Source organism: Phacochoerus africanus, chromosome 12, assembly GCF_016906955.1.
Source record: "Phacochoerus africanus isolate WHEZ1 chromosome 12, ROS_Pafr_v1, whole genome shotgun sequence".
In the NCBI taxonomy this organism is placed as follows: Eukaryota; Metazoa; Chordata; class Mammalia; order Artiodactyla; family Suidae; genus Phacochoerus; species Phacochoerus africanus.
In genome coordinates this window covers 71167847-71183142 of record NC_062555.1, presented here as the reverse complement: position 1 = coordinate 71183142, position 15296 = coordinate 71167847, and the positions used below count along the sequence as shown (strand labels likewise).

Sequence of the window (15296 nt, the reverse complement as noted above, 5' to 3'; positions counted from 1 at the left end):
CAGCTCCAGTTATAATTCCTGACAAATAGCGCGTGTACGTCGGTGGCGTTTGCCTTTATGAGCCTCTCCCATCTTTTGTGCTTCTTGGACTGCGCCAAGTGTGTCTCCCAGTTTGGTTCAAATAAAACCTTTTTCTATGCCTATTAGGGGTTGTTTATTGATTACTTCCACCGACAGGCCTAGAGTTAACATTCCCTTTGAAAGAAATTTTACCCTCTTTTTTAAGGCGCTGTGAATGACATTGGCAAAATTGTACAGACTCAGGGAGTTCCCTTCGTGGCTGGATGGTTAATGAACCCAACTAGGATCCATGAGGACAAGGGTTCAAAACCTAGCCTCTCTCAGTGGGTTAAGGATCCAGCATTGCTGTGAGCTGTGGTGGTAGGTCGCAGACATGGCTTGGATCCCGAGTTGCTGTGGCTGTGGTGTAGGCTGGTGGCAACAGCTCCGATTGGACCCCTAGCCTGGGAACCTCCATATGCCTCGGGTGCGGCCCTAAAGAGAAAAGAGAAAAAAAGGAAAGAGTCAAATCATGATTAAGGGGCAAAGGACGCATCTGCAAGCAGCCAGGCTTTGTTGTCCCTCCCGCTCTGAGGAAAGCCCTTTGGGGGTCTCTCCACGCATTCTGACCAAGGGCCGTGGGACACGGAGGGAGGCCATTCTGCTCCCTTGGAAGCAGAGGTTTTTGCCTCCCCAGCATGGATTTCCCCTTGGCTCAAAGACCACGGCACAGTCTACACTGTCTCGGCCATGTTCATTTTTTCAACACGGCTTCTGTTACCACCAATCCATCCAACCTGAAAGCACCGGAGTCCCCATTGTGGCTCAGTGGTAAGGAACCCAACTAGTATCCATGAGGACACAGGTTCGATCCCCAGCCTTGCTCAGTGGATTAAGGATCCAGCCGTTGCCGTGAGCTGCAGTGTAGGTTGGAGAAGTGGCTCAGATCTAGTGTGTCTGTGGCTGTGTCTGTGGTGCAGGCCAGCAGCTGCAGCTCTGATTCAATCCCTAGCCCTGGGAACTTCCACATGCCACAGCTGTGGCCCTAAAAGGACACACACAAAGAAACAAAAACAAAAGAAACTGAAAGCATGCACGTGTCCCCCTACAGCAGCATGGTCCTAAAGCCATGGTGTTTGGGCGCCTGCGGTCATCCCTTAATTTGTCTGAAATTCACATTGGTCTCGTTCTCGTTTTCTTCCTCCACTGGCCTCTGGTTTTCGCGGTTCTTCTGTGGCCTTCTGTTCTGATCCCTCAACTCTGGTGTCCTCTGGTGGCTTCGAGTATGACTTCCAGGCTGGGGTCTCCAATCTGTGCCTCCTGCCAGGTCCTCAGAGGAGCTGTGGTTGTTGATCCCAATGCTGGCTGCCACCTCCACCTTCTTTCCGCCCTGGGCATCTCACATTCATTGCATTCAAAACCAAACTGATTTTTTAAAATTATTTTTTAAAAAATGTCTTATTGAAGTAGAGTTGTTTTACAATGCTGCGTTAATTTCTGGTATAGGAGTTCCTGTTGTGGCTCAGCAATTAACGAATCTGACCAGCAATCCCTAGCCTCGCTCAGTGGGTTAAGGATCTAGTGTTGCCATGAGCTGTAGTGTGGGTCGCAGGCACGGCTTGGATCCTGCGTTGCTGTGGCTGTGGTGTGGGCCGGCGGCTACAGCTCCGATTGGACCCGTAGCCTGGAACCCTCCATATGCTGCGGGTGTGGCCCTAAAAGGACAAAAATAAAAAAATAAATTAAATTTTTAAAAATTTCTGGTATATAGCAAAGTGATTCGGTTATACACGTATATATGTATATATACTCTTTTTCATGTTCTTCTCCATTATAGTTTATCACAGGATATTGAGCATAGTTCCCTGCGTCTTACAGTAGGACCTTGTATTTATCCATCCTATAGATAATAGTTGGCATCTGCCAGTCCCAAACTCCGAAAATATCCTTCTCCCACCACCCTTCCCCATGGCAACCACAAGTCTCTTCTCTGTGAGTCTGTGAGTCTGTTTCCAACACCGTGATTTTAGTCTCACCCAACCTGGGTCTCCATTTGGAGCCCCCAACCTCGCGAAGGAAACCACAGAAACTCTCCTCTCCTGTTTCCATAGCAACATGATCAACAGCAAGTGCAATGGTACAAACATTCTGGAAACAGTTCCATAGGGTCTTAAAAAATACGTATGAGCCTACCATGAAAACTTGCTCTTGCGCCACTAGACACTGACGGCAGAGAAACGAAACCGTAGGTTCACACTAGACACTGACGGCAGAGAAACGAAACCGTAGGTTCACACAAGACACTGACGGCAGAGAAACGAAACCGTAGGTTCACACAAGAGCACCTGCACAAATATTTACAGACACTTTACTCATAATAGCCAAAAAATGGAAGCAAAGCAGATAGCCTTCGGTGCGTGAGGGGTGAAACTATGGCACATGCGTACCGTAGAAGATGGTCAATTAAAAAACAGGACTGCTAGGTGTGACAGGGTGGACCAATCTTTATTTAAATTATGCTGAATGAGGAAAAAAGCCACCCCCCCCCAGTTATATTCTATACGATCCCACTTATACAACGCTGTTGAAATGACAAAAGTACAGAAGTAGAACCCACGGTGGGGAGAGGCAGGAAGTGGTGGGGTGGGGACAGCCTGCTGCTCGACCGCATCAGTGGAGACACCCGCACGCTGATATTTTGCGCTAAGTTCACCCTGAGGTTACCACTCTGGGAGGGGAATGGTACAAGGAACCCAGGTTCTCTTTTTATTATGTCTCACGACTGAGTGTGAGGCCAGTCATTTCAAAATGAATATAATTTTTTTAATTTAATTCAAAATAAAAAAAAATAAAGAAATAAATAAAATCGATTTTTGTCAAACGACCTTGGAGGAACCATCCGAAAGACAACCAAAATATACAATAAATAAGCTCCAACTCTGTCAGGTGAAGACCAGGGCTTATTTGAAGTCTGTCTTCAGAACCCAAAATGCAAAATTGGCAGCTCTCCTGGTCAGAAGATGAAACTAGTTGTGCCTGAACTGTTAACAATGAAGTTCCCTTCTTCAAAAACAACCCTTTCAATGCTCTTGCAAATAGGCTGAGTTTGCAAACAATTATTTTGCGTTATCACCTAGACCTTAACCATACAGATGGCGCTCCACCTACCAGGGGGTAAGGGCAGAGCTTCATTGTGCAGATTAGATCAATGCCTCAGCTTGGGTGGGCCTCGGGCAGCTTTCGTCAACACAGTTTCCTTACGGTTGATAAGATGACAGTGCCAGGGGCTATAAAAGCAGCTGCTGTGTTATAGCAGCCCCGAGAGAGATGGACACGGCAAGAGCTTCCTATTGTGGGGAAAGCCCTGGACTGCATTGCCGCAAATGGAGAAAGTGCTGGAGTGCAATTCCACATTTGCGATGCAGCTTGGAATTCCAGAGCCACAGAGGGCTGCCCTGTTTACGGTGCCATGCCTGCCAAATGTGATTCTGTGTTTGACCTTGGAACTGGCTGTCCTAACGCAGCCTGTGAGGCCCTCCTGGACGCATAATGGTAGTATCCGAACTTGGAAATCTGAGCAGGCCAAGGAATCCTGGGATGCTGCAAACTACAAACTTATTTCTAAACCTGTTGCCTCTGACTCTAAATACTTTCCTTGGTGCCCCAAGGGTGAGAACATTTTAACAGCCGCCTGTCCTCTCCAGTTACATTTTAACACTGGATACGAGATTTGGCATTAAGCCAGCTCTGTCTTGCACATGTATGATGTACCTTCAAAAGCAGAAGTATGGCAGGTTTCTTGGCAGCTATTTTTGGATGGAGTATTTCCAGCAAAGACAATAACTTACTGAGCAGTTGTTCTAAGGATATATACTTAGAACCGATTACAGATGTCCAGGTTTAAGAAATAAAACAATCATTGATTCCAAACAGCCTGAGGAAGAACCACTCAGAGGAAGAAGTTTGCACCTGGAAATGAAAAACCACCAGCAAAAAAAAAAAAAAAAAAAAAAAAAAAAAAAAAAAAACCTTAAAAATTAAAGGACACATGGACTGACTTCAGAGTAAGAGGTGACAAGAGTGACAGATTTGGCCCCACTCCTGCCCCACGGAGTCACCACCAAAAACTGCCTTGCCTCCCAGTCACTTTCTGGAGACCCCGAGACCCACAAACAGACCCAGAACCTGAAAAAAGGAGCTGTAGGCAATCAAACAGCTGAAAGAACAAACTGCACCTGGAAAATAGCTAGAAAAACATCAATGGGACAAAACGCAGCAAGAAAGAGCCTTTCTCCGGGAGCTGAGAACCCGGAATTGGAAATTAAAAATTCACAGAAAGCAACTTAGTTACCAGAAATCAGTGCAGCACATCTTCTACTAAACCCCCTGGCATCTATGGAACAGCCATCCTTAATGTTCATCTATAACTTTAACAATTTAGTCAATATTTTTGCAGAAAATAGGGCAAGGAGCCCCAAATACCTGAGAATAAATCTACCAAGTAATGTGCAAGAACCGTACTCTGAAAGGTATAAAATAAAGCACCGAGGGAAATTAAAGAAAGCCGAAAGTATATCCCGTTCCTGGATGTGAAGTCTCAATATTCCAGAGGTTGATTCCCCCAAAACATGATACTTGACAGGGTGTACTGGAAATTTATACTGAAATACAACGCTAGACCAGCCAAAGTGATGTTTTAGAAACAGAACAAAGGCAGGGGATTCATCCCAGACGATTTTAGGAGTTATTCCAAACCCAAAGTAAACAAGACTATATGGCCATTTTGGTGAAAGAATAGACCCATGGAACTTAAGATCTTCTTCTTCCGTGAGCCTGGAAAATCGTTTTCCGACTTTGGCTTCATTGCTTCTTGGGGACAGATAACACTCTGTCACGGGGACTGTCACAAAGTGCAAAGTGGTCTGTGACACCCCTGCCTCCAGCCTCTAGATGCCAGTAGCATCCTTGAGCTGTGGCAACCAAAAATGTCCAGACAGTCTCAAGCATTCCCTGGGAGGCAAGAGCGTGCCTTTAGTTCAGAGCTTGAGGTTTAGAAATTGACCTTCACAGGTACAGCAAATGACAGAGACCAGACAATTCAATGAGAAGCGGAAAGTCATTTCAACAAATGGTATCATCACATACCACATCCTTTCCTCATACCATGCGCTAACACACTTAAAATGGATCCTAGGCAATGATATAAAACCTAAAACTAAAATACCTAGTACAAAATGTTAAAAAATATTTATATAAATTCTTTATGATCTTAGGCAGGTGTACACACACACACACACACACACACACACACAGCATGAATCTTAAAAGAAAAGAAAAAAACAGTTGATAGGTTGGACTCCATTAAAATTAAAACCATTTTTCTTCCAAAGAATTAAGAAAATCACACACAAGAAAATCAAAGGGCAGTGCACACCATGAGAAAAAAAATATTTGCGATACATATGCCAGACACAGGACAAGTCTCCAGAGTGCGTTAAAAAAATTCTTACAGCTCAGTGATAGGGAAAGATGATCCAAAGGAAATAGGCAAAAGATTGAACAGAGGCTTCACGAAATAAGACACGTAAATTCCACCTCCTTCTAAAAAAGAAAAAAAAAAAGATATACAAAAGATGCTCACTATCCTTAGCCAGCAGGAAATGCGCATTCAAGCCACAATCAGATACGACTGCACACCTTCTGGAGCGCCTGAAAAGACTCGCCTGAGGCTACGGAATCGCTGATGTCACATACACAGGGCTGAGAGCCTGACAACTGCTTTGGAAACAGGTGGACATGTTTTCAACATGTTTAAAGAACATGTTTCAGCTAAGAAGCACCCCTCTACTCCTAAGTATTTACCCAAGAGAGAAGGACATAGGTGTTCATGCAACACTTCCCATGCATGTTCCTAGCTAGCAGCTTTATTTGAAATAGCCGAACACTGGAGATATCACAGGTAAACAGCGTACTTTTCCAATTGAAAGCTACTCAGCAATAAAAAGCAACAACCTCCTAATACACGCAACAACGTGGACGGATCTCAGAATAACCATTCTGAGTGGAAGGAGACAGACAAAATCTCAGGGCTGCTCTAGGATTCCTTTTGTACGAGGGTCCAGGAAATGCAGCCTAACCTGTCTTGACGGAGAACGCGTCATTGGCTGCTGATACAGGGTTGAAGGGGATGGAAGGGTGGCCCAGGGGCATAAAAAAATCTTGAGATGAGAATGTTTGGTATCTTGATTAGGATGATGGTTTGAATGCATACATCAAAATTCTTTAAATTGTACAATGTAAGTAAGTGCAGTTTATGGCAAATGAGTTCTATCTCAATATAGTAGAAAAATAAAAGTTAAATGGACACATAATTTAACTCACTGATGCAAATTATGCCTTGAGTCTGCAGCTTTTCAATTTGTAAACAAAACTAAGATCATGAAATTAGCTCAAGAATAAGATTATTCTGGGAGTTCCCTGATGGCTCAGCAGGTTAAGGATCTGGCATTGTCACTGCTGTGGCACGGGTTTAATCCCTGGCTCCAGAATTTCCCTATGCCACAGGCACAGGGAAAAAAAAAAAAAGATGAGATTATTCCTGAGGGTCCTGAATTTCTGGTGTTACCTTTGGAATTCTTTTCTGTCAAGTAGTACCATTCAGGATTCTGCATAGTCAGTGGCTGCTAGAGAGGTCATGTGTTTTCGCAAAATTTCTATCACACTTTCTGTAAAAACCTCTGGTTAGAAAAATACCATTGGGAATGTCACTAGCAGACTTTAGAAATAAATACTAAGGAAGAAATGTTGAATTAGGTGCATTTTCAGTGAAAAAAAATTCAGAGCGAGAGTACGTGCTAAATGGAGAACTCTAGAAATTAACTGATTGCCATTGAATCATCAGCATTGTTCTTTCCTTGTGCATTAAGAGCCTTGACTAAGGGCTGATGATAATTTACACCTGGAAGACAGTAGCTGAGTCCATCGATATTAAACTGAAAGAAAAAGATTATTTTTAAAAGTATAGTGACATTCGTTGGACATGCATTGAACATAAAAAGTGGAAATTAGATCTCAGAGTTTTGTTTTGTTTTGTTTTAATGAAAACTTGAGGGGCAACAGGTGAACAGATTCCATATTTAAAAACAAATGTCTTGACTATGATAAATGCACGCATCAAGAGCCATCGTGTTCAAACTCTTCTGCAGGGTAAATAATATCTAATTGCATAAATTGGAGGCAATTTAATTTTAAAAATCTAGAATTTGGTGGGAAAAACAAGTCATACTAACATCTAGGCAATTTTACTGGGAACCGACCATTTGTATGTAATATCCTGTACAACTCACATTTGACATCTGGGATCTTGAAGCAGCACGGACTCCATTATTGAAGAAAATAAGACTGCTGAGCTATTAAAAGGGAAAAAAATCATAATATGAATTACTAAGCTTTGCAACCAACTAAACATACACACACCCACATACCCAACCCTCAATAACATGAATACATGTCTTAAAGTAAACGAGGATTCCTTTAAGGCGAAATTTGAGAAGGACTAATAATAAGTGCATCAGTTTTACTCGACAAAGCGACATTGCCTTAACAAGCTGCCTCAGACCGGTGGCTTCACATCTGCGTTTTTTCTTAGCTCATGGCTTTGGGGGTGGGATTTAGACTGGACTCAGGGGCCTGTTTTCTTAGATGGGCTCGCTGTGTGTCGGGCAGGTGACGGGCTCTGGGTTGGGGCAGTGGGAGTATCTGTGCCCTGGGTCCTTCATCCTCGCTCCGCTACTCTGGGGCCTCCTGGTCACGGAAGTGATGCAAGAGTTGGGGACGCCCTCCCCGTGACACCCATGGAACTGAATGGGACAGCAAGCACCGCGTCTGAAAGCAGACCCTCCCCCAGTCCCGCTTCCGACGAGACCTCGGCTCCTGCTGACTCCGGGGTTGTAACCCTCCGAGGCTCTCTGCTGGATGAGTCTACACCGAGGGAGGATCAGAACCTCAGGGACCAGTAGCCAGGAAGCTGCCTAGAGTTCTGAGAACCACACATCAACACACTGGGGCATCAGGTGCCTCGTGGCCCCTTTCTTTCTCCTGAAAAGAAAAGAAAAGAAAAGAACACACATTTTTAGTGATTTTTTTTTTTAATTTTCATGCAGTGTTTTCCCAGGGCTTCTTTTTTGTTAGTATATTAATGTCCTAAACTGTTGGACTTTTTGCCCTCACTTTGCCACTCTTGCCTTTGGTTATCTTGACCCATTGCCTGTATGTTTGCTAATGCGATGCTCATGGCCCTACATCAGCTTTTGCTTTACTGTTATATAAAAAATACACACACACACACACACACACACACACACACACAGATCCTTATCACACTGCCGATCAACATCTTTCATCTCTTCTGATCCCCTCAGGCAGCACTAGTTCAAGTTTATTCCAGCGTCCCTAGACACTGTCACGCAGGAAATCACTCTATATTACTTAAAGCAAAAGCCTTTAAAAAATGGTAACCTAAAACAAAGGTTTATTTTTTTTTCTAATTTCCAGAAGGCAACCCTGACAACTTAGCTCTTCACCTTGGAGAACAGAGCAGAGGTCTCTCTTCCTTGCTTCCTTCAGAAAGTTCCAGTTCTGAGATCCTGCATCTTTATGAGCAGTGCCAAGACTTCAACTCACCATTTCTCTCAAGAAACCAAAGGCTCCAAGCACGTGGACATTTAGTGGCCAGTCCAGGTTCTCCAAAATATTGCCAGTGGACCAATAGGCTTTTACTGCAGACTGAAATACAAATAATGTTTCACACAGAATTTGAGCTTCCATTACTTTTATAAAGGCAAAGATCTTCATGAAACTATCGGGCAGTATCTTTTACAGCAAACAAGTCATTCAAAACAAAACAAAACAAAACAAAACAAAAAAAACCAACCCTCTAGAGTTTGACAACCTTTTAAACCTGGGTTTCTAACCTCATTCTCCTGAAATACTGGAAAATGGGGACAAGGACATGGGTGATGCTCACCATTAGGGTTGGGTAGCAGGTTCAATAACATTCATTAACCATAGCAACAGCAATCACGGTCAAGGCAATAGAAATGATCAATGACCTGCCTCCGGGCATCATGCCACTGATAATTGATCCCCTGGTTGCTGTTGAGGAAGGGTGTTGATTTCTGTGCTGTATAATATGTGCTTTTGAAGGTCACAGCATTAAACTTTTACAACCTGTGTGTGTGTGTGTGTGTGTGTGTGTGTGTGATTTGAACATTAGGAATTTCATGCTTCCAATTAATGCCAGATTTTTGATCGATTTTGACAGGCATCCTTTCTCTGTCACACCAAAAAGATGCAGGAAAAAGCCTTAATTCTAAGACTACAGCTAAAACAAAATCAGGGTTGGAAGCATCACCATTTTCAATTTCCACTGGTATCAATCCTTTACCAAGATGAATGGTACTTATAAAACATCCTCACAATTGCAAAATGTCCAAGTCGCACTAAAATAAACCCTTCTCTTACCATTTATTGGGATTAATTTTACCCTTCTTTCCTCCCTAATTAATTTTATAGGTTGCTTCCCTTGTTAATTTAATGAAGGGAGTCCTTTTGTTTAATATAGCAGAGGCAAAGCAGTAAGAATTAGTCTTTATCTAATCAATGTCTACTAGAAACAAGCTAGAAGTAATATTGCTCTAATTCCAGTGCAATACACTTCCATAGGCTCACATTTTTCCTAAATTTTCTATTGTTTCTATTTTATACAGACTGTTTACAAAGGGCATGCAAAGTAGCTGAGAAAATTTAATAGCAATGACACAACAATGGTGTCATCAGCAAAAAATTGTTACAAGTTTACTATACTGTGCAACTAATATAGCAATGTACATCAATTACACACAAATTTAAATATATATATAGATATATAGATACAGCTATAGATACAGATATCAGGGAAAAATGCATCCAAATGCCAACGGTGGTTTTCTCTGGTGGTAGGTACGGATCATAGATTATTGCTAATTTTTCCTTTGTGTTTGATGTATTTCTACCTATCTACAATGAGCAGATACCACTTATAAAATTAGAAAGAAAACAATAAATGTCATTAAAAAAAAACCCTCGATTCGGCAAGCTTTAAAAGTCCAATATCAAACTGAAATATACACCATAATGTAAAGTGAAGATCTCACTAATACATTGTAATAGATATTTTCTTAAGTCTGTCAAAATTATTTTTCTTAAGCTATATTTATAAAAGAATTTTTATAAGAAAGAGTCCAAAGCATCTTTTACAGAGTCTGTATCATTTACAGAGATGATTTTGAGGATGTAGTTCTTTATGTCACAATCATTCACCTATGAGCATCTCCCAGGAAAAATCTATATAGTTTTAGGAACCCAAAGTACAAGAGTTATCCCCAACAATCAGCTTGTTTTTAATCTTACAGACATTGTGAAATACCTGGTCTGATCTGCCGGGAAGCTGAAACACAAATCTAGGTCTAGCTAACGCAATGCTTCCCCTGCTTTGGCTGTAGATGAGCCACTTATGGAAATCTTAAAAATCTCACATTACGAGGTGCCCCCCTCATGAGACCAAGGAAATCAGACTTTACGGCTGAAGGGGCTCGGGAACCTAAATCTTTATAACCTGCCACTATGGTTGGGAAGCGCTGACACTAAGTCCAACCCATTAACAGGAGTGCATCTTAGTTACATACTTGTGAGATAAGCGTCCCAACTGTTATTTTATCATAAATTTTAACATAGTATCTTGTTGTAATTTACGCATCCTTATAAGCTGTCTTACACAATTTTCCAAATCAAATAAGCAATACAGCACCATGGATTTGAACAGGGAAGATTGTGCTCAAGAGGAAATTCAGCTTTGGATTTTTGCTTTCTTTCTTCCATTTGTTTGTTCGTTCATTCTTTCTCCCACACCCATGGCATGTGGAAGTTCCCAGGCCAGGAACTGAACCCCAGCCACAGCAGTGGCAATGCCAGATCCTTAACCCACTGAGCCACAAGGGAACTCCTCGACTTTGGATCTTGAACTCAGAATACTCTATGCTACCTTTTCTGTCAATAAATTAGTGTGAAGAATAAATAATTATATATTTATTTGCATTGACATGCCGTTTTTATGCTGGGGAATATTTAGGAAAATCTAAAATATGAATAAAAATGCCATAGGAGGCTTCCTAACAAAGACTGCACTTAAACAATGTATCAAAATGGAACTGACCAAAATAAAAATATCTTGCACTTATAATTGATATAAATGAAACAAGAATTCCGAAAAAAATAATCGTCTCATTTATTTATTCTTTTCATATAATATTTTTGATATTGTATAAAACCACAAACGTACTAGCTTTACGCCAAATAGTAACAATGAGTAAAGAATCCTGCAACTGACAGAATAAAATATTCACGAGGGTAGAATTTTGGTGTAAATTTTACTGACATATCCCCCAAAATCTACAAGAGTGATTGACACAGTAGATGCTGGATAAACGTTTGTTATATCTGAGATGCATAAAGTCCCCTAAATGAGCAAATATAAGCACAATAAGTGATTCTTATATTTTAATACACATATTCATAGATATACGCATATAAATATTTATGCTTAGATGTAACATAAATATAAGCATATAAATATTTATGCTTAGATATACGTTTAAATATTAAAATCTAAAAATATGCAACATAAAAAAAAAGATGTAAACTCCAAGCATATAAATATTTATGCTTTGGCGTAACCTAAAAATAAGTACCCACATGTATAGACACAGAATAAAAGATAATATTTATCCAAATTGCAAAGAAATATACTTAAAAATGATTCATTATAAACACCGAGAAAACGGGGGGAATGTACGCTCATGTTTTCATGGATCTCAAAGTTACTACTCTGCTTTCACATAATAGAAAAAACCTATATGACAGACTATGAATTATGCTGCATAACTTATCATTTTACCATAGAATGTATACCAGTCAAGGTAAAATAGTTGAAGAATTATATTCATCCACTGATGGTGCTTTTAAAACAATATTTGCATGAAAGGAAGTAGAGAAATGGTGAGATTGCATTTCGGGCAAAAAAGCCTCTTTTATAGTCAAACTGCCATTTCGTAGAGTGGCCTTGCCCCGGAAAACCTGATGACACTTGGAGCTGGTCTCATTTCAGCCCTTAATGGACCTGGAGGGCCAAGTGCTCCTTGCTCTGTTGCGAGAGGCTTCCATGAGGACAACGCAGGCCAGCTTCCCTTCCGGCGTGGTCTGCCCTGGCTTCGCTCACCTGCTGAGCAAGGTTTGGAGGGCAGGCTTCCAAAGCAGAAAAAGACAAGAGATGAACCGAGAGGAGCCCGTCTGCGTCCTTTTATTTTCGTAATCTCTAATGCACGGAAAACGTTTCCATTTAACTGTGTGTTAACTTGTGGGTTGGATGGAGGTGCCCAGAATACAAAATCTGGAGGCAGGAAAAGCCTTACGTGGATCAGTTACCACCCCAGACACATCGACCCCACCATAACTGTCACCTGAGAGTTTCCGGCATCTTCTCAAAGCAAGCCTGCGATATAAAGCGAAGCACCTTGATGGCATAAAGGGCTAACTTGGCCTTTTGTTCTAAACGGAGATCTGGGCAAAACCCTTTTCTTGATGGTCGATCTGAGTGGGTCAGCACACAGACCTGGCCCGTACTTCAGAGCTCGTCCACAGACCGCACGTGGGAAACGGGGTCCAGACACAGACTAGAAAATGAAGGGGTAGCTGTCTTCACTCTCAGTGGACCATTCTCCTGTATGTATAACATCCTTGGAAACCTATAAAACAACCATCAGAACTAATACATCAACACAGTACAGCGCCTGGTCAAGAAACAAAAGCAATTGTAATTCTGGACTAGAGCAGCTGAAGCATGGAAAAATAAATGCGGATATAAAGGGTTTTATTTTTCAATGGCACTTAGAATAGCGTAAAAATAATAACGTCCATGAGGTAAATTTAACAAAAGGGACATATTACCTTACAAGGGCCAGTTTCTTTGTCTATAAAATAAAACATTACCTGCTTCTTGGATCGCTTTGAGGCTGCAACGTCTCTTACACACACACACACACACACACACACACACACACACACACACACGCAGTATTAAACGTTGTTGCTATTATTATGAGATGATTTTTTTTCTTTTTTTTTTTTTGGTCTTTTTGCCATTTCTTGGGCTGCTCCCGCGGAATATGGAGGTTCCCAGGCTAGGGATTGAATTGGAGCTGTAGCCACCAGCCTACGCCAGAGCCACAGCAACATTGGATCCATCCGAGCCACATCTGCAACCCACACCACAGCTTATGGCAACGCCGGATCCCTAACCCGCTGAGCAGGGGCAGGGACCGAACCTGCAACCTCATGGTTTCTTGTCGGATTCGTTAACCACTGAGCCACGACGAGAACTCCGTATTATTATGAGATGATTTTGTCCCTTAAACTATCCTGCATGAGATCATTAGAAACAAGCTGCACATTCGTTTTTCGAGTGTATTTCAAGGACGGGGAATATTTTCAAATAAAAGGGTTTTTAAATTTTTATCATGGTTACTTGCACATGGACTCTCGCATCATCTATTCCCTGGTCTAGGGTATGTGCCTTGTCCCTGAGTGCACACTCAGTGTGGTTGACTATTGACTCAAAGCAAGTCTAAAATGAGCCCATACCACGTCCCCCCTATCTTTCCTTACTTAATTCCATGTCAGTCAATGAGAGAATGTCAATAGCGCAATGGAAAAGCACGGACGAAGGACCTGAGAAAACGCAAGCAGCAAGCAAATACATAAAAATATTGTGTTGTTCTAACAATAAAGGATGCTAATTGAGACAGCCATAATTAGCATTGTTTTTACTTCCAAGCCAACAGGAATTAATAATCCATGTCAGTAAGAATGCTGGAAAATGAACATCTTTATACTGTTCATTTTTGTTTGTTTGTTTTCTTTTTAGGGCTGCAACTGCGGCATATGGAAATTCCCAGACTAGGGGTCAAATCGGAGCTGGCGCTGCCAGCCTATGTCACAGACACAACAGTGCCAGATCTGAGCTGCATCTGTGACCTACACCACAGCTCATGGCAATGCCGGATCCTTAACCCACTGAGTGAGGCCAGAGATCAAACCGGCATCCTCATGGATCCAGTGGGGTTCTTAACCTGCTGAGCCGTGACAGGAATTCAGGCATCTTTATACCATTGACGAAGCTGCAAATTATTGCAAATTTTATGGATGGTAGTTGTCAATATAGATTGAAACAATATTTAAATCTTTTGACCCAGAACTACTGTTAGGAATACCCTCTAAATCTATGGGAAGAAACACATGTAATGATTTATGTTGGAAGAAGTTTATCACATTTTATAATAAGAGTGGAAAATAAACAATAACCCAAATGCCTAACTGTAGAAAACCAGTCATGTAAACTATGAATAAAGTCAGAAAAGGGACAACTTAGAAGACTACACACTATGTATTATCAAGGACAAATATTCAAGTAATAACAACATAGTGGAGCAGAGCATCCTAGTTTTAAAATCTGTCTACAGGTGTCCATTTTATTAATGCAAAATCTCTGGGTGGTGAAATTACAGGATGTTTTCCTCTTTCTCATCCGCTTAGCGTTTCATAATAAGCACACATTATTTTATTAGTTGAGAAGCACATGCATGCACATCGATTTTAAGAAGCAGGTTACCGGAGTAAGAATTCTGGAGGCTTGGGGATTCTGTCTCAGAGGTACCAATTATTTTAATATAAAATTGTGGTTAAATTGCTACAGCATTTGTCTTGCATTAAATACTTATTAGGGAGGATCTTTAAGAAGACCAGCAGCTCCAGCTTATATGTACCCGGGGAAAGCAGAATGGTTTCCCTATAGTGTGGAGGGTTATGTAAAAACGGAAGGTGTTTTGCTAGCCTGAGGGGTGGTTGTTAGGTGACCATATATCATTAATGAGAACAACAGTTTCTCCCGGAGAGGCAGAGGGAAAGGCGACATTGGCACAAATGACCTTTGGTTGCAAAACTGGATATTCATTACCTTTGTAAGATAACTGTTTAGTTCTACTCAAACTTTCAGTGTCCACAAAATTAACTTTCTGGCATTTAGTACCTGATAAGGATAAAGAGCTGTGTTCCCAGCGTGGTCACATTTTGTGTTGGTGCTGCATTTCATGGAATGTCACTAATAACACAGACGAAGAGACTTATAATAACAAGCATGTACTTTT

At 41.4% G+C, this 15296-nt stretch overlaps 1 pseudogene; it reads left to right on the top strand.

Moving 5' to 3' along the window:
• The first annotated feature begins 3348 nt into the window (after positions 1–3348).
• On the top strand, positions 3349–4381 carry LOC125112492 (eukaryotic translation initiation factor 2A-like; annotated as a pseudogene).
• Positions 4382–15296: the final 10915 nt, after the last annotated feature.